Source organism: Protopterus annectens, chromosome 10.part0, assembly GCF_019279795.1.
Source record: "Protopterus annectens isolate FY-2018-M chromosome 10.part0, PAN1.0, whole genome shotgun sequence".
Taxonomy (NCBI): domain Eukaryota; kingdom Metazoa; phylum Chordata; order Ceratodontiformes; family Protopteridae; genus Protopterus; species Protopterus annectens.
Window position 1 is genome coordinate 1,076,146,807 of NC_056744.1, and position 27,406 is coordinate 1,076,174,212.

Here is a 27,406-nt window from a genome sequence, read left to right on the forward strand (position 1 = left end):
GCCAGGAATGGTCTGCACTTAACCCCTCTAGGCATTTGGATATTGACAAAGACCTTTTCCACCCCCATAGCGCCTTTTTAGGCAATGCCAAACTGATGAACCTCCCAACTTAACTGAATCTACAAAAGAATATCTGAATGCGGGACTGGTCAACACTAGAAGTTTTGACAAGAAACTCCACTTCCTGGAGAGTGTAGACATCTGGGTAGTAGACATCTGGGTAGTAATGGCGACATGGTTTAAAGTCACAGAGAATAATCCAGTAATGCAAGGTTATAATGCCTTTCACACCTTTAAACAAGCTACTGCACAAGAGGGAACTAAAGGTGGAATCATCCTAGTCTACATTAAAATCAACCTCACATCCAGACTAAAGTGTATGACCCACCGGAACTCATACATGTGCAACCCACCATAAACAAGGTCTCATACCATATCCTTGCAACTTACAGGTCCCACTCCATGTCCCAGAAAACCCATACTACCCTTCTCAATATACTACAGTCCCTCACAATTCAACCCAATACAGTATTCATTGAGGATCTCAACTAACCCTCTCTAATTTAGGAAACCTACATCACTTCTAATGCACAAGTCCAGTGAATCCTAAACATTAATATCATCGTAGAGCAATTAGTCCACTATACTACCAGGGGTACAAACATTCTTGACCTTGTACTCAAGAACATGGGGGGGGGGGGGGGGCAATGTTCCTCATCCAATGTAATGTCTTCACTCACAAGATCTTACCATTTATGCCAGTACTGTTTGAAATAAAAAAGTAAATCCTGGGATCCAGCGAAATCAAAAACCTTTAGGAACTATCCCAAGGCTAACCTCTCTCTACTAGGCAACACCTTGGCTAAATTCCAAGCACTCCCAAATCCAGTAAACACCATAGCGTTTGTGGAGCTATTTACAACATCTCTGTACAGCCATATAGATAGCTGTATAGACTGAGCTGTGCCCACTCATGAGTAAGATAAATTCAAAAAACAAACTACCCTGGTGGAATCACAATACCAAATAGGTTATACAAAACATAATAACCTTGGCCAAGCACAGGAAGAACAAAGCCATTCATAACACTAAAAGCCCCCCGACCAATCTGAACAGACAGCTAGGAGGATTAATTAATATTTCAAAGGCTAAATTTGAAGAAAAAAAATAGCCTCTCAGGCAAAGAACAACCACAAAGCTTTCTCCAGCTATGTCGGCAACCTCAGGGGAAATAAGCAACAATGAGAAGGAACTTAGTGTAAATGGCATCACCCACAGTCAACTGGAGGCGATCACAAAACATTTTGACTGACTAGTTCAGCTCAATACAGCATACCACAATCCACCCAACAATTAGAGAGCAGGTCATCAATGCACTTTCCAAGGCCAAAAACACTACATTAATGGGCTCTGATTACATCCTGGGATGCTTAGAAAATAGCATGACAGGTGTCAATGATTCACTTGAATCACTTTTCAAATGAAGCCTAGTCAGGTTTTGTGCCCAAAGAAGGAAAGAAAGATGGCTACAGTCTTCCTCCTGCACAAAGGAGGTCCAACTACTGATCCGATTAACTACAGGCCCACAAGTCTGACCAGCCTCATACGCAAGGCCATGAAAAGAATCATCATAGGCATGATAAATGAGGACATATGTAACCTGCAAATGCTTGTCCCATCACAATTTGGCTTTAAGGGAAGATCATGCCCATCAAAAAATGTCCACCAGATTTAATAAGGTCACCAAACCAATGAATGAAGAAAAGACTATGAATACAGCTTACCTCGACCTGGCCAAGGCTTTTGATACAATACTCCATTCAGGCATTCTAGACAAGCTCATTAATTTTAGGTATAAACCTTATTATCACTCACCGGATAACCAACTGTTCAATGATGGGACCCACCAGGGCAATATAGGGGAGGCCAGTCACTAGCACAGTAAACCTGGGCTCTGTACTGGGCCTGCTCCTTCTTGGAATCTATTTCTCTGAAATGGAAACAAATGCTGAAGGTTTAGGACTCCCCAAGTTTGCAGATGATTGCAAGCTGGGGGTTAAAAATAAACTCCCCTGCAAACTCTAGCATTTTTTCAAGAAGTCCTATATCTGACTAACAAATGGTGCCAAAGCCATGGTCAAACTCGGTGCCGAGAAATGCATAATTGTAGCCTTTGGGAAGTCAACAATCTCAGCTAATAACAGGTTAATAATACACCTTTGAGAGTCAACTCAGTGGTCAGGGATCTGGGTATGCACGTAGACAGTAGCCTTACCTTCAACCAGGAAATCATTTTATATTACGCAACTTAAGTAAGGGCATGGTGTCTAGGTCCAAACAGATTATCCTACTGTATTACTCACTTATCAGAGCAAAGCACAATGCTCCTTTCGTACTACCTGGCTTGGGCATATGCAGCAACTAGAGCAGCCTCACAAGATGTTCTATTCTCATGTTGCAGTGTTCATAACTTTTAGGTTCTCCTCCATCTAGCGACCCAAATGTCCAGCCAGTATACAAAAGCTTTAGTCACTGCAAGGTACATGGGACGTCTTATGTTGGCCATAGGATACATGGGCCATAAAAATGACGCCTGCATGTACCTTCCTCAAAACTTCTCTGCCGGCAGTCGAACATCAGCTCATCCTGCCGTCCTGCGATTTAAAAGATAAGTACCCTGTTGACGCCTTTTTTCTTCTTCTTTGGTCACTGCACACCTGACTAGGTTCACATCATCCAGAAAAGGAAAGTTAAGTGCAGACGTCAGATCCCGCATAAGGACACCCATGACCTGTCTGTTTTGCCTAGGGCCCAACCACGACCATACGGCCTGCACAATTTGTCACGCCTTTGTCCCAAAGTCTTCACAGTCATCTGCACGGCCTTAATATTTATCTAGAGAACCAGCGTCTCAAATGTCTTACTCTTGCAATGGAAAGGCAGTCTGGCCAGACCACAGAGTCACCAACAAAGAAGGATAAAGTTACCAGGCCTGAGCCTATTGCTGCACCTCTTCCACCAGACGTTCCCCCTGTGGCCGAGGTACACCTGGAGGAAGGTTTGGAGCCAGATGACTCCAGTATAGCAGGTACCATCCCAAAGGCTGTAAAACCAAGGTCAGAAAGCACATCCGTTGAGGTAACTCTGATGTCAGAAGCTGACGGTGAGGGGGAACCTTGGCTCAATGTGGATATCCAGACTGGCCCTTCCACCATTACTGAGGCTTCTGAACCTAAGCCCTCCTTAGGGCCTATGCCCGCCAGGCCTGTCTCTTTAAAAAGGAAACCTAAAACCAAACATGTCTCCAAGCTCTCTAGGTCCATGTTAAATGGCTTTTATGGTCCTTAGACCTTCTATGGCGGATTCTCCTCCGGTTGCCCCTCCTGTTATCAGCCCTAGGCCTCAGACTACAGAACCTCCTTCATTAGATGAAGACTCTTCAGACTCCTTCGGAGGATTCTCTATCTTATGCCTCACAAATGCCTTCCCCGCTGGGGTATGCCTCCCCAGGAGGAGAACTCTGCTGAGGTGGATTCCCCTGGGGAGGTCCTTACCTTTGGAGAAACCCTCTCAGATCAGAGAGTCTTTCAAATGGGACTCCACTGAAATGTCTGAAGTCCATAAAAGAGGTATTATGAGCTCCTACTAATGAATACCCCTTCCCCTCTGCCATCCTACCAGTCCTACCAGCTTTCTTAGACACCTTTTCTGCAGCTTCTATAAACCCTAAATCCCAACCCCTTGTTCCTAGAAAGCTTGACTGATTTTATAAGGTCCTAGAAAGGGCAAAATTCTTAATAAAATGTCCTGTTGCACATCCTGGTACCAATTCTGTCTCTACAGACAAACCCTTCAGACTGCTACCCACTACCTCTGTTCTGTCTACTGATAGGGACAGCAAAACTGTGAAGAGACTTGGCAAGAAGCTGTACAGCTCTGTCACTTGCGTGTGTCTGGTAGTTGCTGGCCCTTCTGACTCTGGCTTCAAAGCTTCTGTCTGAGCTCCCCGATTCGCCCACAAAGCCACAAATTTCTAACCATATCTCTTTGTCCTCACAAGTAACAAGACACTCAATCAAATGCAGTAATGATGCTGCAGATGCCTTGGCTCCAACCCCTACCTGGTGATATCAGGGCTAATCTTCTTGATGTCCCCCTGGATAATACTGCCTTGTTTTGACCCAAGTGGCAGAACTTTTCAAAACCCTTATACGGGACTTGATTTGTTTGTGTCACCAATTCCTAAAAAGCAACAGAAATTATCTTACTAAGACCAAATTCATTAGAAAAAAAATTCATCTCTTCCTCCTACTAGGGGCAAAAAGAGTTTCAGAAAACAGCAACCACCTATTAGGCCTGCTCAGACACCAACCCAGAAACCTCATTTTCAGGACAAGGCACGTAGTTTGACTATCTGCCCGCCCCCCAGATCCTATACCCCCTTTGCCAGGGATGCTCTCAGTCTCCCCTTCTGGAAAAGCATTACACAAGGCAAATGAGTGTTGTCCATCATAGAAAAAGGTTACTTCATGACTTAGGCCATACCTCCACAATTAAGAGGCATTCCACAGCCACCAAAGGATCAGCTGCCCCTATCCCAACCAGTCTTGGACAGCCTCCTCTTTCAAGGGACTATCCAACCAGTCCCTGCTCAGAAAAGGGAAGGGGCTTTTACTCCAGACTCTTCCTGGTCCTGAGAAAGGGCGGCCCATGGCTACCCATCCTGGACATCTCCCACCTCACCTTGGCTACCCATCCTGGACATCTCCCACCTCACCTTTTTTCTTCAAGTACCCACCTTCCACATGCTTATGCTTCAGACCCTATTTTCACTGCTAATGCCCCAGGCATTTTTGGCCACCTTTGACAAAGATGCCTACCTGCATATCCCCCATCCAGTCCAAACACAGGAAGTATTAACGCTTCTCTGTGGGTTCCTCGCAGTTTCAATTCTCTGCTTTACTCTTTGGACTATCTACTGTTCCAGGGTATTCACCAAATGTCTGGCTCCAGTGGTAGCCTATTGCAGGGTCCTAGGATACAGATTTTTCCATACCCGGATGACCTCCTGATCCAGGCAAAATTGTTACAGTAGCCTCCAGAACCATCTCCAGACAGTCATTTCCATTCTGCAGTCTCTGGGTTTCACCATCAACTTTCCCAAATCCAACCTAAACCCCTCACAGGACTAAGACTTCCTGGGCTGCAAGGAATACCTGTTGTCCGTCATCCACACACCTGCAATGACAGCAAGGGAACACCTCAGACTCTTGGGGGCATATGGCTTCTACAATCCCCATGTTATCACTGGCAAGACTCCACATGAGGAAACTTCAGTGGTACCAGAGTTCCACATGGACCCAGCACTTCCATCCCTTAGACCACACCATTCCCTTCCTACCATGCCTAAGGAAGGAAATCCTTTGGTGGGTGTATCAAGTCTCTCTGAACCCAGGAGTTCTCTTACAGCCCCCAACTCCAGTCCAGGAAATGTACACAGATGCTTCAGACCTGGTTTGGGGAGCTGCTATGGGTAGCTTTAAGGTACAACGCACATGGACAGGTCTCACGAGGGAGCACATCAACAATCGGAGAAATGAGGGCTCTCATCTTTGCAATGAAGGCCTTCCAAGATATCCTGAAGCAAGGATCATTAAAGTTGTAAAGACAACACCACTGTTCTTTGGTATGTGAATAGACGGGGGGGGGGGGGGGGTTAGACAAGATCATACTTGCTATGCAGACTTACAGTCCAGGTCTGGGAACTGGCGTTCCAGTATGGAGTCATTCTGCGGCCTTCTATATCCCCTCTGCTCAGAACACTCAGGCAGACATCCTGTGCAGGTCTGCATCACAATCCCACAAATGGATGCTACACAGGGATGTGTTCCTGGACATAGTCCAAAGGTGGGGTACGCCACAAATAGATCTGTTTGCCTCTCCTCTGAACAGACCACTTCTACAGTTTTGTACCAGGGCTCCCAGCCCCCTAGCAAGGGCAACGGATGCCCTCTCTATCTTATGGAAAGAGATTTTCTGTACGCATCCCTCCCTTCCCACAAAGTCCTACTGAAAATTTAGCAGGACAAACCAAAAATCTTGTTGGCAACTCCCTTTTGACCATGACAGCATTAGTTCTCTGCTCCTGCATTTAGCCAGTGGCAATCATCACAAGTTGTCTCACAGAGTGGACCTCTCACACAGGACAAGGGATCCCTAAATTCATCCCCACTTGGGATCTCGGAGCTTGACCCTGTGGGTGATGGAGATTTGATCCCTTTCAGGCACCTTTACTCTGAAGTCATGATAAATGTCCTGCAGGAGGTCAGAAATCCCAATACTAGGAGATCCTATCTGTCCAAATGGAAAATGTTCTTCATCTGGTGTCTAAAAAGACAGATAGGGGACTTCCCCTTGAAGTGGGTCTTAGTGCAGTCTTATCTGTGTGAATTGCTACAGGCAGGGTTGGCATATTCCTCTACTTCTGCTTGTCAGCCTCTTAACCCTCCACTTCCTTTTAGACTTCAAGTGAAGTTATTCCTGAACGGAGTTCTAGATCTCAGCCCCCCCCCCACCCCCACATGAAGCCATTCTCACCACCCTGGAACCTGAACTGTGTGTTAGAGAAGCTCACCGTTGCCCCATTTGAGCCAGCTGCTGCAGCTGCTCTAAAGTACTGCACTTGGAAAACTGTGCTTTTGGTGGCCCTGACATCAGCCAGGAGGGTGTCAGAGTTCCAGGCCTTCATGGTCACCCCACCCTTTTTAGTCTTCTACAAGGATAGGGCAACCCTATGGACTAACCCGTCCTTTATGCCCAAGGTGGTCAATGAGTTGTCCCTGAACCAATATAGCCACCTTCCCACCTTTTTCCCACAACCCAAGAATGAGTGAGAGTCCTGCATTCCCTTGATGTTCAGACAACTACGATTCTACCTAGACAAGACCAAATCCCTTAGGGAGATCAGAGCAATTGTTTGTCTTTCACTCCAGGGCTCTGGGAAAAGCTATGACAAAGCAAACACTTTCTACATAGATTTCCAAAGCCATCTCCTTTTGTTATACCTACCATGGCAAAAACCTGGACTCCACATAAAAGCCCATTCCACTAGGGCAATGGCCTCCTCTGGAGCATTATTCAAGGGGTTGGACACTGCTTCTCTTCTAGAAGCATCTACCTGGACATGTCCATACATTCACAAAACACTACAAATTGGACATCTCCAGATCTAGACCAGGTTTCCTAAGGCAATCAAGCATGGATTTTTGGAAAATAGTTCCAAGCCACCCTCTTCTTCCCTTTGAGCTACGGCACTCACCGAAAGGTTATGAACACTGCAACAGGAGAATAGGAGGACAAAATAGTTGTGTAAAATTTTACCGTAACCACAACCACAGATGTCCTTCTCTTCCATGTTGCAGTATTCTATCCCACCCTCCTACGCCCTGGAAAAGGAAAACACTTTGCTGGATAATTCAGGACTTGTGCAGCTTTCCTGGGACTGGGGTCCGACTGGAGCCATTCAGTTCTGAGGAAAGTACGTGCAGACGTCACTTTTATGGCTCATGTATCCTGAGGCCAATGTCAGACGTCCCACGTACCTTGCAGTGACTAAAGCTTTTGTATAGTGGCTGGACGTTTGGGTCGCTAGGCTGAGGCTAACCCAAAGGTTATCAATACTGCAACATGGAAGAGAAGGACTTCTACAGTTATGGTAAGATTTTACAACTATTCTTTCTTTACAAAAGAACACAAACCTGCCTTATGCAGAGCACCTTAAATCTATTCCCCTCTATTCAGTCTCCTGTATATTGAGGGGTAATCTATGCAGAGCTTACAAGGCTTTAGCAAACCTCATACTTCTAAATCTCCTACATATTTCAAAGTTAAACAGTACCAAAAATACAAGGTCTATGGTCCTGAATTATGTGACTTAGAACATGCTGAAGAGACGGACGTGTCCTAGAGACTGCCCTTCCTATGCAGCAGGCTTCCCATCCATGTGAAGCAGAGTTCATCTATTACCCAGTTTAAGCACATCCTAGACCAGAGGATGGGGAACAGTAAATTTAGACTGGGCCTGGCACCTATATCCTTATGGACAGTAGTAGCTTATAAATACCTGGTCCTCAATATCCTATTTAGATACAGGACCCCTGGGTCATTAGCCTAGCAACAATCTAAGCAGCTACGAAAAGGTAATAACCTTAAGACCACAATTTGGAAAATGTCTGTTTTTAAACACAGGTTGCATCTTCAGAAGAAGCAATGGATCTTAAGATCTAAAATAGTTAGTGCCATCACAACAGCATCAGAGGGGTCTCTGGACATCCAAGGAATGAAGTAGGTCTTTCTTTCTCAAAAATGTCTCTAGCACATAAACGCACCTCTCTTACATGTCTTATCCTCCTAATAACTCTCTATAATGCAACCTCCTCCACCAAACTACCCTCTTCTTTCTCCTTCTCCACCTCCTCCACTCTCTCCCTTCCTCCCCCATTACTCCACTTCTTTCCAATATCCCCCTCCCTACTTCAACCTAATCCATTTCATTATTTTAAATTAAAACGCCATACAATCTCTTTAAAACCTTTTGCCACCAAATCTAAACTATCTTCCTCTAACTTCATGTCACAATCACAAGAGTCTCCTCCCCTCTCCCTTTACATGGCTAACTCTAGCAGGTGACATACACCCCAACCCTGGTCCCATTAACAATACCTCTCCCACTACCTCCTCCTCTAGAACCAACCAGAAATATCTTAAGCTCATTACCATTAATATCCAGAGTATAAATAAAATTACAAACTTCCACACTTGGCTAACTCGCACTGTACCTGACATAGTAGCAGTCACAGAAACCTGGCTAAAACCACACATTACAAACTCTGAAATTATTCCACCTGGCTACCAAGCTCTCCGATCCGATCGCCAAAACAAAAAAGGAGGTGGTGTAGCATTAATATACAACTGCCTGCTGAATCTCTCCCCTTAACAGAATACCATTACTCAGTTTAATAACGCCGAACTAACCATTGGAATCCTCAAAATGAACCACTTTAAAAGTATCTGTATTATAACCATTTATATTCCCCCTGGTGAAAACATCGCGACCCTAGAAAATATTCTCTTATGGGCTTCAAAAAATATCAAACTTGAGACTTACATTCTAGGTGATGTCAACATTGACTGGAATAAAATTAACAATACTCACACTCTCTCTATTAATCTTTATAACTTTACTCAACTAATAAACAGCATTACTAGTCCCAACAAAAATAACCCACCAGGGTCCATCCTAGACTGGATCCTAGTCAGCCATCCTAATAAGATCTCCAACTCTGGTATTTTACCTCATTCAATAAGTTACCATCTTCCAGCCTTTATTCTCCGAGCTGCCCAACACCTCCCTCACCAACACCAATATGCCCATACTTGCAATCTCACTAATTTTAACCCCTCTATATTCTCTGAAACCCTTAAACTAACTGGGATATCCTTAAAACTCTTCCTCTAGATGACGCAGTGGTAAGCTTCAATACTACCCTTCCTTAAAATCCTAAACTCTCAAGCCCCACCGCGAACAAAACGAATAAAACAAAACTCTGCCCCTTGGCTAACTAAGGACACAAACTCTTATGCATCAAAGGGACAAAAACCTGGAAAATTTGTAACAAAAATAAACACCCAGATACACTCCTTCAATATAAGCAACTCCACAATCTAACCAAAAAACTCATCACAAAAGATAAAAAATCCTACTACACTAAACTACACAGTCTACCCTCTCAAAAGATCCCAAAAAATTCTGGAATTCCATTAACTCCCTCTTACACCCAGGCTCCAAATCCAATCCATGTCCCGACAACAACAAGACCGACACAGAAATTGCATCCCTTTTTAACTCCTTTACCAATTCTACAGCCGAATTGACCAAAACCTTCTCGAAATCTACACCCTGCCCTCCACTCAATCCTTCTCCCCCCTCCTCTCCCCACTCCTGCTCTCCTAATCCCCCTCCCACTTTCCACTTAAAACCTGTATCCACCAGCTATATTAAAAAACATCTGACCAAACTCAAGCCTTGCTCCAATGCCCCAGACAATATCCCATCTCTCTTTCTCAAACTTGCAGCTGATGGCGTTGCCATACCAATCAGTATTCTCATCAATAGATCCATCCAAGAATCTTATGTTCCCAAACTATGGCGAGCAGCTTACATCCTGCCCCTTCATAAAGGAGGCAAAAATAATAGCACTTCTAATTTCTGCCCAATAGCCATTCTTTCCCCAATTTCTAAAATCCTGGAAAAATGTATCCACCAGCAACTCATGCCCCACCTACTAAATAACCATCTCCTTACCCCTACTCAGCACAGCTCCCGTCCTAGCCACAGTACCATTACTGCTCTACTCTCTTTCTTAGATACTGTCAACCATGCCCGTGACTCTGGTGACATTGTCTCCACTGTCCTTCTCGATCTTTCCAAAGCATTTGACACTATCACACACACACTCCTTCTCAACCACCTTTCTAACCTCAATCTCTCTATTGATTCCCTTTCTTGGTTCAAAAGTCATCTCTCAGACAGATCCCAAGCTGTGAAAATGGCAAACAGGGACCTCTTCCTTCCTACCCCCACCGGAGTTCCACAGGGCTCTATTCTCGGACCTATACTCTTTAACGTGTTCATCAATAATTTTCACTCTGCAATTCCTCACTCTCAAATAGTCCAATATGCAGATGACTCCACTCTAGTCTGCTCTGCCTCCAGCCTTCCCAAACTCCAGTCCAAGACCCAATTGGCCTTAACTGCTACAGAGAATTGGATGCTTCTAAACCATCTCTCCCTTAATGCCAATAAATCCCACATCATCCTCTTTCCCTCCTCTAAAGCTCCTCTACTTGATAAATCCTCTTTCAAGATTACAAGCCTCACCCACTCCACAATAGAAGTTGTTACTCATGCCAAACTACTTGGTGTTACTGTTTATGAACAACTGAAATTTAATACTCATGTTCAACTAAATATAAAAAAAACCCACCAGAAGCTTGGTATGCTTTATAGAAACGCTAACTTCTTAACATTAGCTACAAGACAAACCCTCGCTTCCACCTTCCTTCTACCTTCTCCATTATATGGTGCTCCTCTAACGAACCTAACAGCTTCCATCTCCTCTAAACTAGAAAGTTGCTACAACAAAATTGCCAAATTCGCCACTAACTCTTCTCATTCTACTCGCCACTGCATCTCCCTCAATACTCTCCAATGGCTCGAACTCCCTAATCATCTTGACTACCTCCAACTTACTACTGCCCACAAACTAGTTTTCAAACCCAATGCTTGCCCAGCTCTTTCGAATATCCTACCTTTCTATACTCCTCTCAGGCCCCTAAGATCAGGCCACAAAAATCTTTCTGTACACAAATCTAAACGACCACCTGGTCACCTACTCCTTTCTTATACTATAGCAAAGAAATGGAACCTGCTTCCTCCCCAGCTAAGAATCACCACAAGTCCTGAACAATTCAAATCTCGACTACATTCTCTCCTCCTCCAAAACAGGAAATGTAATTGTATACTTCCCACCTAGGTCCTATTACTTTCCCCCTCCTGCCCCTCATCTCTCTATTATTTCTTCTGCTCCCCATACTCTACATTTCTTTTTTTTCCCCTATATTAATCTAGCTGCAGATACCCTTTAAATCCTCACTTCCCCTCTGCTTATATGCCTTCTCCTGCTACTCATCTTTTCTCTCTTCTCTCAGTGTGTGTGTATGTATATATATATATATATATATATATATATATAGTATTTCACTTTATTAAACTATATATTAAGGAATATGCAGCTTTAAAAGTGCAAAGTGTTTGTTACATGGAGCTTTTCTCCCCGGGCCTCCACTGAAAACGGGCCTTCAGGCCCAGTGGACATCCCCGGTTAGCAAACTGGAAATAAATAAAATAAATACAGGGAGGTGAACAGTCTGCCTTAAAGTAAACATGGACATCATTTTACACAAACAGAAGGATAAGTTCTCAAAGAAATCACGTCTCTGTTGAAAATGGGACAGGGCTGACTCGTCATAATCTTCTTGCAGAGTACAGAGCAATCAGTAAAACTGTTTGCCACATTAACCAGTTCAAATGGAGCAAGTGTTAGCTTATTTAATGCAACAATTAAGATCCCAAGAAGAGGTCATCGGTTTAGTTGCAGCCCTCTTGTGCAAAACTCCTTTCAAAAACATTATGACTGAGACTGCAGTGAAAGTGGAGGATCCATATGCAGACATGCTAAAATAGCAAAGGCCACAGGATATTAACTCACACAAATATTATAAAGCCAGAAAACAACTAGCCCTGAATGAGTCCCGGTTATGTTGTTGGCACAAACTAGAAAACCTTTTCCATTTATTAACATAGGATTTTCTTGTAGCAGGTTTTCTTCCAGACAGCTTTGTTCTTGTGTGAGCAGATCCAGTCTGAAGCAGTTTATGGTAATTGTCCTGGCCATTTCAAAACAAAGGAAAACCGCTGTTGCCTGGGCCAAAAGGGAGTCACCACAATGATCTTTGGGGATTCCTTCTGAATCTTCAGAACTACACTGAATATTAGTGAAAAAACATACGGGAGCATTCCTATCCACGGAAAAGAAAATGCATCTGTCTTACAGGCCTTCTTGCATGGAACAAAATCTTGACATTTCATTGTTTAGACAGGAGGCAAACAGGTGTACTTGAGGAATTTCCCACAGATGGATAAAATTTTGATAAATCCCTGATCTGGTTTCCATTCATGAGGGTTTGCCCTTGTCCTGCTTAGCTTGTCTGCCACACAATTTTGCTCTGATGGAATGTAGAATGCCTGTACAGAGTGAGATTGCACTATAAAGCTATATCCCAAACCAACATAGCTAGGCTGCAAGTGGGTATGATCTGATCCCACACAGTCACCCAACTTATGTTGCCACATAACTGTGGTATGGTCTGTAACCACTTGAAAAGACCCCAGGAACTAAAGGCGATTCAAAGAATCGAGTACCTTGATCAGAGCAAACCTCTCTCTGATATCTGCTTGCGCCTGTCCTTGGTGTGCAGCACACACTGCAGTTTTATCCCTCCTGAAACTGCTCCCCAAACAAAGTCTGAGGCATCTGTGGGGACTGCTTTGGAACAGGATGGGAGGAGGGAGACCTAAATTTAAGGATATCTGTTGTCTCCACCAAATGACTTCTGACATACCACATGACTGGGATTTGAAGACAAAGGTTGTTGGTGCTGAAACCAAAGCGACTTCAGATACCACTGTATCTTTCTCGTGTGGAGTTTTGCCAGGGGCATCACAAGAATCCCAGAAGCCATGATACCCAAAATCCTGAAGAATTCCCTTGCAGTTACCAAAATGCAAGTGGAAAACCCTAGAAACAGATCTAGATATAGGTCTAGCTCTATTTTTTTCCTGTGGAAAAGTTCTTCGAATTCATGTCAAGTTGATATCCCAAGAGAACAATCCTATGTGAAAAAGTCAAGAAAGATGTTTGAATGTTCTCTTGAAATACCAGCTTGTGCAATAGATCTCTCACCAAAGAGAGATTCATGAAATTTTGCAAAGAAAGTTGTGTAAATATGGAAAACTGTGGATACTCTGTGGCTTGCAATAAACTATATCTGGAGCTAGACAATGAACAGTCTTGATGCAGTAGATAGTCCCAATGGAAAAGCAGAGAAATTAATGTAATCCAGGCACACAAAACATTAAACATCTGAAGTCTAGATGAATAGGGATGTCTTCAAATTCCACTGCCCCCAGTTCTCACCAAACCCCCTCCTTATCTAAATATATATTGCACATATCCACTTCCCTTTCTCATTTTTATCCCCTCTTCTTCCTACTATCCTCACCAATCCCCGCTACTGCCTCATAATCCATTATTATTCACGCAAACTCTTTACAATCTTTGCAAACAATGAGTAGTGGCCTGTGTCTCTATTTAAAGCAGATTTTGCTCACAAGAAACTGACAATAAAACATTCCTCATACTTTCGGTTTGTCAGAACAAACCAACATATGACAGCAGTAAAATCAAGTAAAACTATAACTGCTGGGTCAGGTTTAGAAATAGTGTATAAAAATTTAAGACTGAAGAAGTTTATACATTCTATCTGCCATTTTAGAGGCAGCTGGTTGACTGAGGAACACTGCAGACACAGACATCTTCAAAAAGCAAACAGACAGAAAAGGAGGAATGATAAGTTCTGGAGGAAATTGTTCTGCAACAACTCATAGTATTTTCGGGTTCCTATTAGATAACCGAAGACGCATTCTTTCGAATGAGTCTTAGTCAAACTTGAAAAGACAAAATGATGAAGAGGCATACAAGTGAATTCTTTCCCTGGGAAAGAAATCGCTTGGCCGTGTCATTTACTTTGCCGTTTTCGTCAATGTAGTGCGATCTCTGAGTTGGTATATTTAAGTGGGGGGCGAAGCCCCCCAGTTTGTTTAAGTGTTTTTTTTTTTTTGGGGGGGGGGGGGGGGGCAGCGATTTTTTTTTCCCTTGGAAAAAAATCACTGTTCTAAGTGCTCACGTTTGCAAGCTTTCACTTACATGGGGTCGATAAATCATCGTTCGCTTTTCTAAGCATTCGATGATTTAATATAGACCTGTATTTTCTGAAGGACAGAGAACCTCAGTGTTCTCCCACTGAAAACAGTGGTACATTCTAGCAACAGCCTCAGAGAGAGAGGGAGAGAGAACCTACCCACAGACAGAAACAGAAACAGAGCTGTCCTCAGTCTGAATAAGAAATCTGAAAAAACAAAAAAAAAAGGTACTTGTGCATCATCACAACCACATTTCTTGGCAGTCGCAACCAGGCTTTCTCGCCAGCACCTTGTTTGTATCATTTATTTCTTCCATGCTCTACAGTAGACGTGTCCAACCTGCGGCCCTCAGAGCTCTTCCATGCGTCCCTCAACCTCTAACTGCAACATTGATGTACGCATGCCCCAAAACACTTTTTTTGTTTTGTGTTTTTTGCTCCAGTGACCTGTAATGCTGTCTGTGTGCGCATGCACCAAAGCACCCTTCTAGTTTTGGTTTTGAGCCAAAAAAGGGCCAGTGTGTTTACGTTATTATTTTGCGCCGAACAATCAGTGTGTGTGTGTGTGTGTGTGTGTGTGTGTGTGTGTGTGTGTGTGTGTGTGTGTGTGTGTGTGTGTGTGTGTGTTCTCACTGAAGAGGGACTCATGTATGGATTTGCCGCTGTTGCCTTTGAAAGGGACAGCAATTACCCGTGTTAATAGGAAAGTACAGAGTGAGTGAAAGCATGCATGAAAGCAGAATTGTGTGTATGAAAGTAGAAGAGTGTGTGTGTGTATGTGTGCATGAGAGAGAGAGATGCATGCACAAAGAGCTAACAATGATCAGTCTACTACTGAACACAAACAAGTTAGCTCACAAATATATCATACATTAAGAGTACACTTTCATTAAATTGCAGCTTTCCTGACAGGGAGAGTGTTGTATTGAACATGAACTCATACCTCTTAACTGCATGGATTTTCAAAGAATGTCTGGATTTTTGCCTCATCTTCCAATTTGGGTCTTTTGCTTAGGAGATAAAAGTGGTCATCCAAGGTAATGCAGATCCAGGGAGTAAGAATTAGACAACAGCCTAGGGTTAATGGGTCAGTAGTGGATTGACTAATGTGGGACTGTAGCTTATAAAGTTTGTTTTTTCAGACAAACAAAAAAGCACCCAGTACTGTTTTTTCATTGGTGGGTTCTAAGCAGTGGTAGATTGGATAAGCGTATCTTTGGGTGGATCATCAATACTGGCAAATCAAGTGGGCACAACATCATTTTTTAAATGTTGGGGGTTTTAGTATGTATGTGTGTGCTTATGTGTTGGGAGTGCTGCAACAGTAGAGGATTAAAGACAGAGACTTACGGAGTGTGGAGAATATGTTTCTTTGTTTCAAAACCTAATACTTGGGTACGCATGCCAGAAGTAGATTTTTTAAGACATAGCTTCTTGCCATTTACAGTAGATGGATATTTACATTTAATGGACAATGTATTAGCGTGGGCTTGTGGGGTTCTGAAGGATGCCAAGTCTACCACTGCCAATGTCTTGTAAAGTGACCTGGAAATGGATATTGGGATGTTACTGAAAAAAATATAGTAAGTGGGCTTAGAAATATAGTTTAATTAAACAAGTGTACTTTCAATTTACAGGCCATAATTTAATTTCAGGTAGTCCAGATACTGGCAGATTGTATACCATTAGACTTAATTAGGGAGAGCTGTCATTCTGGGGAAACAAGCAACCCTAGTTTCAGTGAAAGCTCTGTGGTTGCTTGCAGGTAGGAAGTTGCAGGATGTTGATGCAATGTGTTTTATTTATTATTTTTAATGCATTTGTCATTTCAAAGCATGGTTTTCTTTGATGCAAAAGAAGGCAGGACTGAATTTGCCATATAATGTTCAACTGACAATAATGGGATAGAAAGATTATAAGTGATGTATAATTGCAGCTACAGTTGTTTCAATGGTGTCTGTGATGCATAACTATTTTTGGGCCTGTGTCCCATTTTTATTTTTCGCTTTGTCCAGATTTCTTGCTCCAAGGTTGAGAGGTATGGTCCCATACTAAATCAGAAGTTGTATTTACCTTGGAAGACTTTTCGGCATAATTATGAAAAACAGAGCCTTTTTAATATATCTGCTTATTTCCAATATAAACTGCCATGTAACCTTGCAAATAAACTTCTTATTAAGCTACTTTACTTCTTTTGGAATTGACAGGTATGATTCATCTGTTCGGACAGGTACGATTCATCTGTTCGGACATAAGCAAAGAGTGCTAATGTGACTGATTTCTTGCAGCAGTCTGTGGTTTACATCATCACAATAACGTTTCTGTGTTTCTGGGTGTGTAATCAATTTAACAGTTTTAAAGATGATTTCCAAAAATAAATAAATATATAATAAATAAATAATCCTCTCTACACTTTGAGCTATTGACAAAGTCTGGGAATTTGTTTTTTTCAAAAGCGAAGGTCAGCATTACAGCTCAGTAAACGGTCAGTCTGTGAGTAACTTCTGCACAAATTAAAGTGCCGGAATGTCAAATTGCTTTAGATTGGAGGGAAGTTTTATTTATTTTACTTTACATTTGTTTACCAGGAAAGTCCGAATGGACACAGGTCCATTTTCAGCTGAGGTCCGGGGAGAAAAGCTCCAAAAATAACACAAAACAATATAATACAATACAATACATGAGAGAGAAAGACAGCAAATTATGGATGTAGTACTTGTACAATACGGCAGCGATTACATCTCATAACAGTGAGAATCATTGAGGTACAGAATACACTTAAAAACATTTTTTTACAGTTATAATTACAGAAAGGCAAATATCAATGAGTAAAGTTTTTCAGGAGAAAGTTGTTTGTACATAGCTGAAGCTCTGAAACAATCTATTGGTATGGATTAACCTGGGGATTGACACTAGTTATATGTTTACACCAGTATGTAGCATTATAGTTTATGGTTTTCTTATTGATTTACTTTTTGCCGAGCAGTTGTTTGTTGATTTATTGATGGTCCTTTTACATGGATGAATCCATCTCTATTATGATTTTTTTTTCAGATATTTTGACTTCCAGACAATTTCATTCAGTGAGTGGGTGTCATGTGGTTACTGAGGTTGCCTATTTTTACAAGTAGGGGCTTTTTGTGTGTGTGACAGAGAGAGAGACAGAGAGAGATTTAATATGTATACAACTGAATATAATTTTGCAAATGGAATTTAGTTAAACATGCCCCTCTTCTTGGGCAACTAGACTTGAGTAACCAATATTAGATCTTAGCCATCCAGCTGGGAAAGGATAGTATGTGGATTTTCCATCTGGTTTGATGAATGCTATGCTACTTACCAAAGGACTACATTTATGGCTATTTATTCATTTATTTACTTATTTATTTTACATTTGTTGACCGGGCTGGATATATGTCCATTTTCAGTAGAGGCCCGGGGAGAAAAGCTCCAAACAGGAATAATGACAAAGTTAACAATGTTCAGAACCAGTAATAAATCACAATACAGAGGTAGTATTGGTCTACTGAACAGTTGTAATAATAAATTTGTATATTAAATAATTATAGTAAAAATTAAACTAAACAATTCTACAAAATTTAAACTAAACAATTCTACAAAAAATTAAACTAAACAATTTTTACAAATCACACTAGAAGGTATGAGCAAGTCTTAGATAAGGGAAATAATATATATGTTATTCTCAATACAACAGAGTAGGAGTTGTAAGTAGAATTGAAGGCAAAGGTTACAGGAGTAGGGATAGGGTTAAGAATATAAAGTGGAAAAAAGATGTCAGTGAGGGTTAGTACATGGACAAAGCCAGTGAGTTTTCAGATGTTCTTTAAGATGTTTTTTTAAAAAGAGAAGTAGAAGCGATGGTAGATAATTCAGCAGGAAGCGGATTCCAGAATTTACCTGCAGTGTTTGAGAAAAGTGAATCCCCGGCTTTGTTGTTCGCTTTATTTGATAAAACTAGAAGCTTGTTAGCAGAGCATAGTGTAGGTAGATTAGTATAAGGAGTAATTAGATTAGTCAGGATAGGGGTGTTGTTAGGGAGGTATAGAATCTTTTGCGTAATAAGCAATTGTTGAAAGAGTATATGGTTTTGCAGTTCTAGCCATCCAAGTTGTTTGAGGTTAAGGCAGTGGTGAGTTTTAAAGGGGGAACTTGTGATGAATCTAGCTATGCTATTATAACATGTGGAGAGTTTAGAGAGGTTGTTTTTGGATAGGTTGGTATATATGACAGAGGCATAGAAAAGGGTGGAAATGAGGTGGGTCTGAGCAATTGTTTTCCTTGCAGAAGGGATGAGGAAGGTTTTTATTCTATAGAGGGTGCCAAGTTTTCTGTGAACAGACTTTATAGTGGAGTTTGTGTTCATCATAGTTGAGATGATTATCAATAGTTACACCTAGTAGGCGGGTTGTAGTATCTGGGAAAATGTTGGTACCATTGTTAGAGGTTATAGAGAAGAAGGGAATGGATGATTTATGTGTAGGAGTAAAAAGCAGTAGTTTTGGTTTTTTTTTTGGATTTAGGAGGAGGCAGTGTTGCATAACCAGTTTTCAACATTCTGAAAAACAGTTTGGGTGAGGGAGTGGAGAGAGGATATATCCTTGGCTGTACATATTAAGGTGGAGTCGTCTGCATATTGAATGCAGATGGCTTGAGGTATGTTCATGTGTAAGTTGTTAATAAATAAGGAGAAGAGTAGGGGACCTAGGATAGAGCCCTGGGGTACTCCAATATTTACTGGAAGTAGTGAAGATAGACTGTTATGCCAAAGTACTGCTTGCTGTCTATTTTCCAGATAAGATCTAAACCATTGTATGGCTTGGGGATCGAGACAGTGAGCCTTTAGTTTGTCAAGCAGTAGGTTATGGTTTACCATGTCAAAGGCTTTTGACAGGTCAATAAACAGTGCAGAGGAAAATGAGTTGTTGCGGTTTATATATATATATATATATATATATATATATATATATATATATATATATATATATAGAGAGAGAGAGAGAGAGAGTCGGTAAAGGATAAAAGGGCAGTCCATGTGCTATGAAATGGCCTAAAGCCATGTTGGCAGTTTGCCAGTAGGTTATTTTGTAGTAAGTGGTTAAGTAGTTGTTTGTGAATACATTTTTCCATTATCTTAGCTAATGGGGAGAGTAGAGCAATAGGGCGAAAGTTAGAAATCTCTGTAGATGGTCCTCCTTTATGTAGAGGGATGATATGGGATATTTTCCATAGAGCAGGGATTCTGCCCTCCGAGATAGTTCTGTTAATAAGGATAGAAATGGGATAATCTATGGCTTTTGCAGCTATTTGTAGCTACTCAGATGGGAGTCTGTCAGCAGAAGGGGTGCAAGGTTTCAATTTTTGAAGGAGCTTAAAGATGAGAGATGTAGATACAGGTTGTATATGAAAAGTAGGTAATGAAGTATTGCAGATATTTGGTTGGGATACAGTGATGGGTGGTAAAGAATTGGCCAGGGCTTGAATGGCTTCTGTAAAGTAGTTATTAAAGGCATCAGGGATCAGGCTGGAGTTGCTATTGTTGAAACCGATTGGGTCTGGAGTTGTAGTGTGACCTGGCTGAAGGAGTTTGGTTATTGCAGACCAGAATTTTTGTGGAGTTTGTTGATTGTTTTTTTGAAGGTGTAGGTAAAAAATCTTTTTTGTCTCTAAGAATATCCTTCTTGGTGGCATTTCTTAGCTGTTTAAATTGGAGGTAGGTTGTTGGACATTTGGTAGATCTCCATTTAGCCCAGATTTTATTTCTGAGTAGTATCTTTTGCCTAGTTTGTTTTGTGAGCCAGGGGGCAGATTTGTTTTTTATTCTAGTGGAGCGATAAGGTGCATGGGAGTCTAGGATTTGAAGAAAGTTAGTATTAAAGTAGGTAACAGCTTCGTCTAGTTCTAGATAGGTTAGTCACATTAGATGGCTATCCATCCAGCCATCGTGTTGCTGAACTACACTGTCTGATAATGAGAGGAGCTTTTTACAGAAGTTGAAGGTTTTTGGTCAAGAACCTGTCCATAAAAAGTGGCTTGTTTATGTCGCAGTGAAGGCTGTGATCTTTGTAGTGAGCTCAAGTATAACCAGTATTTCTGAGGTAGAGGAAGTCTCTTAAGGCAGGATCTTTCTTAGCATGGAAAGCAAGCCAATGATAAAATTTATAGGGGCCAGTGAGAGACAGAGGAAAGCAAGAAGCTTTTTAGTCTGTTTGGATAACTAAGTGAACTTAGTCTTTTGACCTTTTTTGTCAGAAATGGTTGTAGTCTTTATTTTGGCAGGGTTTTTTGCTGAGGCACATGCCAAAAGGAGCACTGCACTCAATAATGGCTCTTGTAAAGGAAGAATACAGGGATGTTATTACCTTGTCCCTGGATGAGATACCCTTACTAATGAAGTGGGCCATGTAAAAAGCTTTCCTTACAACGGAGACAATGTGGTGGTCAAAAGTCAGGTTTCTATCAACCTGGGTGCCCTTAGTACCATGCAACTTATTGCATGCTTACAACATTGTTATTAATGTGATAGTTTGTGGGGACATCACTCTCCTCAAAGGGGATGATGATGCATTTCTTTGGCGTTAAGCTTGAGGCTATATTTCTGGCACCAGTCATTTGTTTGGGTGAGACCCTCTTGTAGCTTATTCAGAATTGTTTTTATCAAGTCACTAATGTGAATTCTTTACTTTATTGCAAATTTGTTGGGTTATTTTTGTGGATTATAGTATTGTAGGACTGCTGATGTTCACATTTTATGTAGTTGGACTGCTGGAATGGTTTTCCCAGTGAGAAATGCTAAAATATATATATTTACAAAAATGTTAGAGTTAACTGTTAGATTAAAGAATTAGAATGAGAATTAGAATTTTAAGGCAAATATTAAGCATTTATTACATTTATTCATTGTTCAAATGCACCTACAGTACAGCCAGGAGGTAGACTGTGGTCTTCCGGAGCAACGAGAGAGTTAACTATATGATATATTTTATATGCGGCCCCAAGACCATTTCTGTTCACTCAATGCAGCCCCAGCAAGCCAAAAGGTTGGACATCCCTGCTCTACACTGTACACAGCCTAACGGAGGAATAATCATGCAAACGAAATCCCTCTTAGCATAAAATCATGAAATGACTATCCATACAACGTATTACCACAACCATGTTAATTACAATATTGAGTCATTTTTCTACATACTCTACGTTCCCTGATCAAAATTAAAATGCACACAGCATAGCAAGCAAGGCTGTATTTTCCCTTAATGTTGTTTGCAAGGGGAACTATTACATATATTCTCTCTCTCCCGGATTACATCTAGCTAGCTGGGGTTATGGGCTGTAGTGCCAGCACCACCTCTTTTCAAGTACTGTTAATCGAAATTTCATTCTGGAGAAAACTGATCTGAAGTATGCATGCTTCGGAGTAAGCATTTCATTTTAAGACGCAAGTTGTTGCGTCTTTTGGCTTTTCCTGGTTAGGGGTCGCCACAGCGGAACTCAAGTCCGCTAATGATTGGCAGTAGATTTTTATGTGCCAAGTTGCCAGCTCTGAAGCACAACCTTGAACGAAGGTACGCCAATTCACGCATGTCTCCAGACAGAAGACGCTCTAGCTGAAAATCGAACGGGACAATGTCTTACTGTCAGGTGACAGCGCTACCACAGCAACACCACCGCAAGTACATTATTATTATTTCCAACTACTTTCAGTTATCAAGTGCATCGCCAACTGTATATTTAAGTTTCACTGATCTTTCTGCATTACAAAAAACTCAGTAAAATCACATAGTAATTTGCATAAGTTCGGTTGAGTTAATGTCAGGAAAGGACTGCACCCAGGAAGAGGAATTTTACCGTTACTGTTGTTCCCGTTTCAAATCCAATGTCATACAAAATTAGAGTTTACACACCCCTTTTTACTTGGAATGAACTCGTTTCGCGATCACGTTATAATTATTGCAAGTTAGAAATGTGGTTGCGATTATATGCAAGTACCAAAAAAAATGTATCCATCCCTGCATCATCCTGTTCAGATTCAGTCTGAAATCTCCAAGAAAATAGGAATCCCTCTTTCTTTTACTAGTAACTGCTTTACAAGAAGGTTCAATAGTGTGAATTAAACCCGGAGCCAGATTCAATAAACTACTCTTATCCAAAGAAATTTGAAGAGTAGATACATGCTTAGATTTTCCATTTCTTTTTGACATGAAAAATAAGCTAATCATGTTAAAAGTTGCTTCACCAAAGAAGGGCACAGCATTTTGAAACAGGGAAAAAGTCCCTGTTTCCCCTCCCAGGGCCAACAAGAGTGGCTCTTCCCTTGCTCACTGAGGGTCCCCAACAGCCACAGAGGACGTGGCTAACCCCCAAGTCCATAGCAGCTGTAGGTGCTATACCACAGGAATAAAGGGTACAAGATGAGTGGTCTTAGGACAACAAATGGACACTACAGAGTCGGCTACTTGTAGCTGAAGCAATCTGCTAGCCTGCTGTGGTGGCAAAGGCTTTTCCTTAATTTTTTAAGTTTGTAACTGGAAGAATAAACAGTGGGATCAAAACTATTACAGGATTAAAATGGTACCTCTTTCCTGGAAAAAGACAAGCAGCAATTGCAAATAAACACTACCATTACACAAAAAGTTACTTTTTGACAGAAAATATAGCACGTTTTGAGGGCTGGCCAAGTGAACAATTTCTCCACATTAACAATGGTTTTTGGTTACTTTACAAAACTGACAGGAAAAAAACAGAATGCTCCCATATAAAATTATGATACAGTCTGGCAGTCCATCCTAGCTTTACAATAAGTTTCCTGAAGAGAAAAATGATCTCCAAAGGGAGTTTATCTGTCCAGAAAAGGAATAGCACACCAAGCCGAAAGTCTATCCTTGAAAACCTTTGGTGGAGCGTACTCTTTGGCAACAGTAAAGCTCTGAAAGGCTTGGCACCCAAATTTATCCTTTAGTCAGCTCAACTCAAGCTGCTCGACAGTTTGAGCCCATGGAAGGTGCCTTAAAACTTTGGATGCTGGCTGGCTGTTATATCTTCGGCAGACTTGACCCATATAACAAGATATAACCTATATAGCAAAGGCCATTACAAATATAATCGATATGATGAATGTTATCAATCACACGAGCAATACATTAAAATTTTTCATAACATATATTTGATATTTCCTACTACAAAGGTTAATTTGATTCACAAATACTCGGCACAAACATTTTTATTAAAAAAAAAAAAAAAAACATTTTTATTAAATTAATGGTGGATTTCTTAAAAAGACTATTGTTAGTAGCTTTGCTCAAACCAGGATGTTCAAAAGAACTGGAATTAATTTGCCAGGATAATACATGCCTATCCTTAAAGTCACACTTGATATAATTCAGGACAAAATTACACTGCTGACCATATTTATACAGAGCACTACAGGCATTCTTAACTCCAAGTCGCTAACGGGTTTTCAAACTCTGTCCAGAAGTGATTCAAAACTTTTTTACCTATCTAAACACAAACCACTATATGTCTTGCACTGTGCATGATAAATACCTTCCTTAGTCTCAATAGCTCAATCTGCGTGGGGGCAACAATGACCTTTTCAGTAAATATATTGACTATACAGGGACTGCAAGTCACAAATTGACATTTCATTTAGGAATTTTAATTTTATACCTTTAATTGAGTAAGCCCACTGGATACAAGTGACCCTTTATATGGACAAAGACACTGCCTGTTCAAGTGACTTGCTCGGACTCAGTGGCGGTCACATAGTAAGGACATGAAGATTAAATGAATCAGACCAGGTACCCTTTTCGACAGGGAGCAGCTTGTTAAAATCTCAGACCCTTAAGTATCTGCACTAACTAAGAGAGACTGACAGACAATCGCCAAAGCAAAGATCAGGATCCTTTTCTTTGTTGAGATCTGCACACCCAGTCCTTCTCTTTCCAACATTAACTTCAGTTAACATTGCAGGTGATAACTATTTTTACTGACAAAAAAAGAAGTTAATTTCATTATCCTTCAATACATTCCAATTTTAACTTAATACTTAACCATTTCTGCATCACGTGCATATGTAATGGAATATGGAACACTTAAAACCCATGATACCACAAAACTAACTTCTGTAACAAGAACATAAATATATACACATATATGCGCACATACAGATGCATATATATACGCACAGACGTGCATCTATACACATACACACGCATATATACACGTACGCATATATACACAAACACACGTACCCTACATGCATATATTCACACACACACAGATAGATATCCCTCTATATGTGTGTGTGTGTCTCTCTATACGTGTGTGTGTGTGTGTGTGTGTATATATATATATATATATATATATATATATATATATATCTCAGCCACGGCGGTGCAGCGGTTAGCGTTGTCGCCTCACAGCAAGAGGTTCTCCGGTTGGATTCTCGGCTGGGGTGCCTTCTGTCTGGAGTCTGCATGTCCTCCCTGTGGTCGCGTGGGTTTCCTCCGGGTGCTCCGGTTTCCTCCCACATCGCAAAGACATGCTGTAGATGGACTGGACACTCTAAATTGGCCTTAGGTGTGTGTGCGCCTTCTGTGGAAGTTGGGCGCCGGGCTGGCAACTCAACACTGTAAAACTCCACTGCCAATCATGAGCGGACAGGTGATCCGCTGTGGCTATATATTGGTTTTTTCCTGTTTAGGGGTCACCACAGTGGATCTCTGGTCCGCTAATGATTGGTGGTCACTTTTTATGGTGCCAAGTTGCCAGCCCGACGCCCAACCTTCAGCGAAGGCACGCCCATCCACGCATGTCTTTCGCAGGCCACTCGACCATGGGGAGGACATGCAGACTCCACACAGAAGGCACTCCAGCCAAGAATCGAACAGGAGAACCTCACACACACACACACATATATATATATATATATATATATATATACACACACACATATATACATACATATATACATACACACACACACACACACACACACACACACACACACAGCGGTAGCATTGTTACCTCACAGCAAGAGGTTCTCCAGTTCAATTCTCGGCTTGGTAGTGCCTTCTGTGTGGAGTCTGCATGTCCTCCCCACGGTTGGGTAGCGTTCAAAAGACATGCGTGCGTAAATGGGCATGCCTTCGTTGAAGCTTGGGCGTTGAGCTGGCACCTCGGCATTTCATAAAAATCTACTGCCAATAATTAGCGGACCGGAGTTCTGCTGTGACAACCCCTTACCGGGAAAAAGCCAAAAGACAAACTACACACACACACACACACACACACACACACACACACACACACACACACACACACACACACACACACACACACACACACACCTTTCTAAACTATATCTCGCAAACACTAGCAAGTCTTGCCAAGCATGCTTTTCAAATGCAGGGAAAGTGACCCAAGAGGTCAGTTTATGCCTGTAAGCAGAGAATATGGGAAGAAGTGTAAATAATCACTATGTTCTCTACCAAGTATCATGTTTTTGTGAATGGCAGAAGCTAGGGCATACATCCAGCCAACATTAACTTTCCTGAATGGACAAAGTAGCTAAATATTTGGGCAAATGTCCAAATACAATTTTTGTTTCTTTTAAGGGAGCCTTGCATTTGTACACACTGGAGTATGGAAAAAGTCCTTGCGGCCAGCCTTGTCTGACAGAATTGTCAGAACTTAAGCGGACTGGTGAAAAGTACACTTTATGCATCAGAACTACAATGAAGAGTATACCTTACTCCAAAGCAGGAGAAACCAGACCACCACGCATTCTCTTCAGCCTAACAAAGCACAAGCAAGGCTTCCAAAAGCTACAATTAGCATATACAATTATCCAGCACATTTTAAAAGCTACAGAATGGTCCAAAACACTAAAAGCAATAACAACTGCACTATACAATTCCACTTGCATAAATATGTCTACTTCATTCCCAATTCTGGCCATCTGCATCTCAGTCCACACACTTTCATAAAACATGCAATTCAGACAGACTTAAATTAGTGCAAATAAAGCCCAGTTGTGTCTGGTATGCATAAAAAAAAAAAAAAAAAAAATATTATACAAGGTGGTCATACAGCTTTGCAGGCAGCTGACACCAAAGAAAGTTAAAATAAAACAGAAGGAAGTGTCTCAACAACTGTCCCACATTAATACAACAGCTAAAAAAATTTTCTTATGCTTCCGTTTTGTTCTACAGACCCTGACTTCAGCCATGAAAGTTAAGCCTTAAACATTAAAATAAATATTTTCATTATAAAAGCATGACATTTAAACAAATATATCTGAACTTAATATCCATTAAATTACCTTTCTGGAGTGGAGTTGGCAATTCAGTTCAGTAGTTCTACTCAGTCTCACCGTATCTGTCTCACCATATCCTCCAACTGAAGTAACAAAAGTATTACATCAGATAATGCAACTAGAGACAACTACTTGCAATATAACAAACGTAACAGCTTAATAAACCCCACCCCATGCTGACGAAGACATCTCTAAAAAGTTAGTAAGAGGTCAAAAGTCCCATTGCATCAGCAAAGGCGTGACAGAACGTTTACGCCACTGTTTTCTTTTCAGGAAAGCAGTCCAAGCTGTTCTAAAACAGAAAGCTTTGGAATGTGAAACAAAATCACGTTTAACCCCTTTGCCAAACATTCATGCAAGATGCAAATTTGCTCTGGGCAGATTCTTTAGGAAACTGAACCCTGTATATCTAGAGCTAGAAAAGCACAGTTACACTTTCAACATTCACTTTTGGAAAAGAATTACCTTACT

At 41.3% G+C, this 27,406-nt stretch overlaps 1 protein-coding gene across 1 annotated transcript in view; it reads right to left on the reverse strand.

Moving 5' to 3' along the window:
* MKNK1 (MAPK interacting serine/threonine kinase 1) overlaps positions 1-27,084 on the reverse strand; it is a gene marked incomplete in the record, with an annotated part of 837,567 nt that extends 810,483 nt beyond the window's left edge. The window contains 1 exon segment of the mRNA XM_044085821.1: positions 26,942-27,084.
* Between the last annotated feature and the right edge of the window lie 322 nt (positions 27,085-27,406).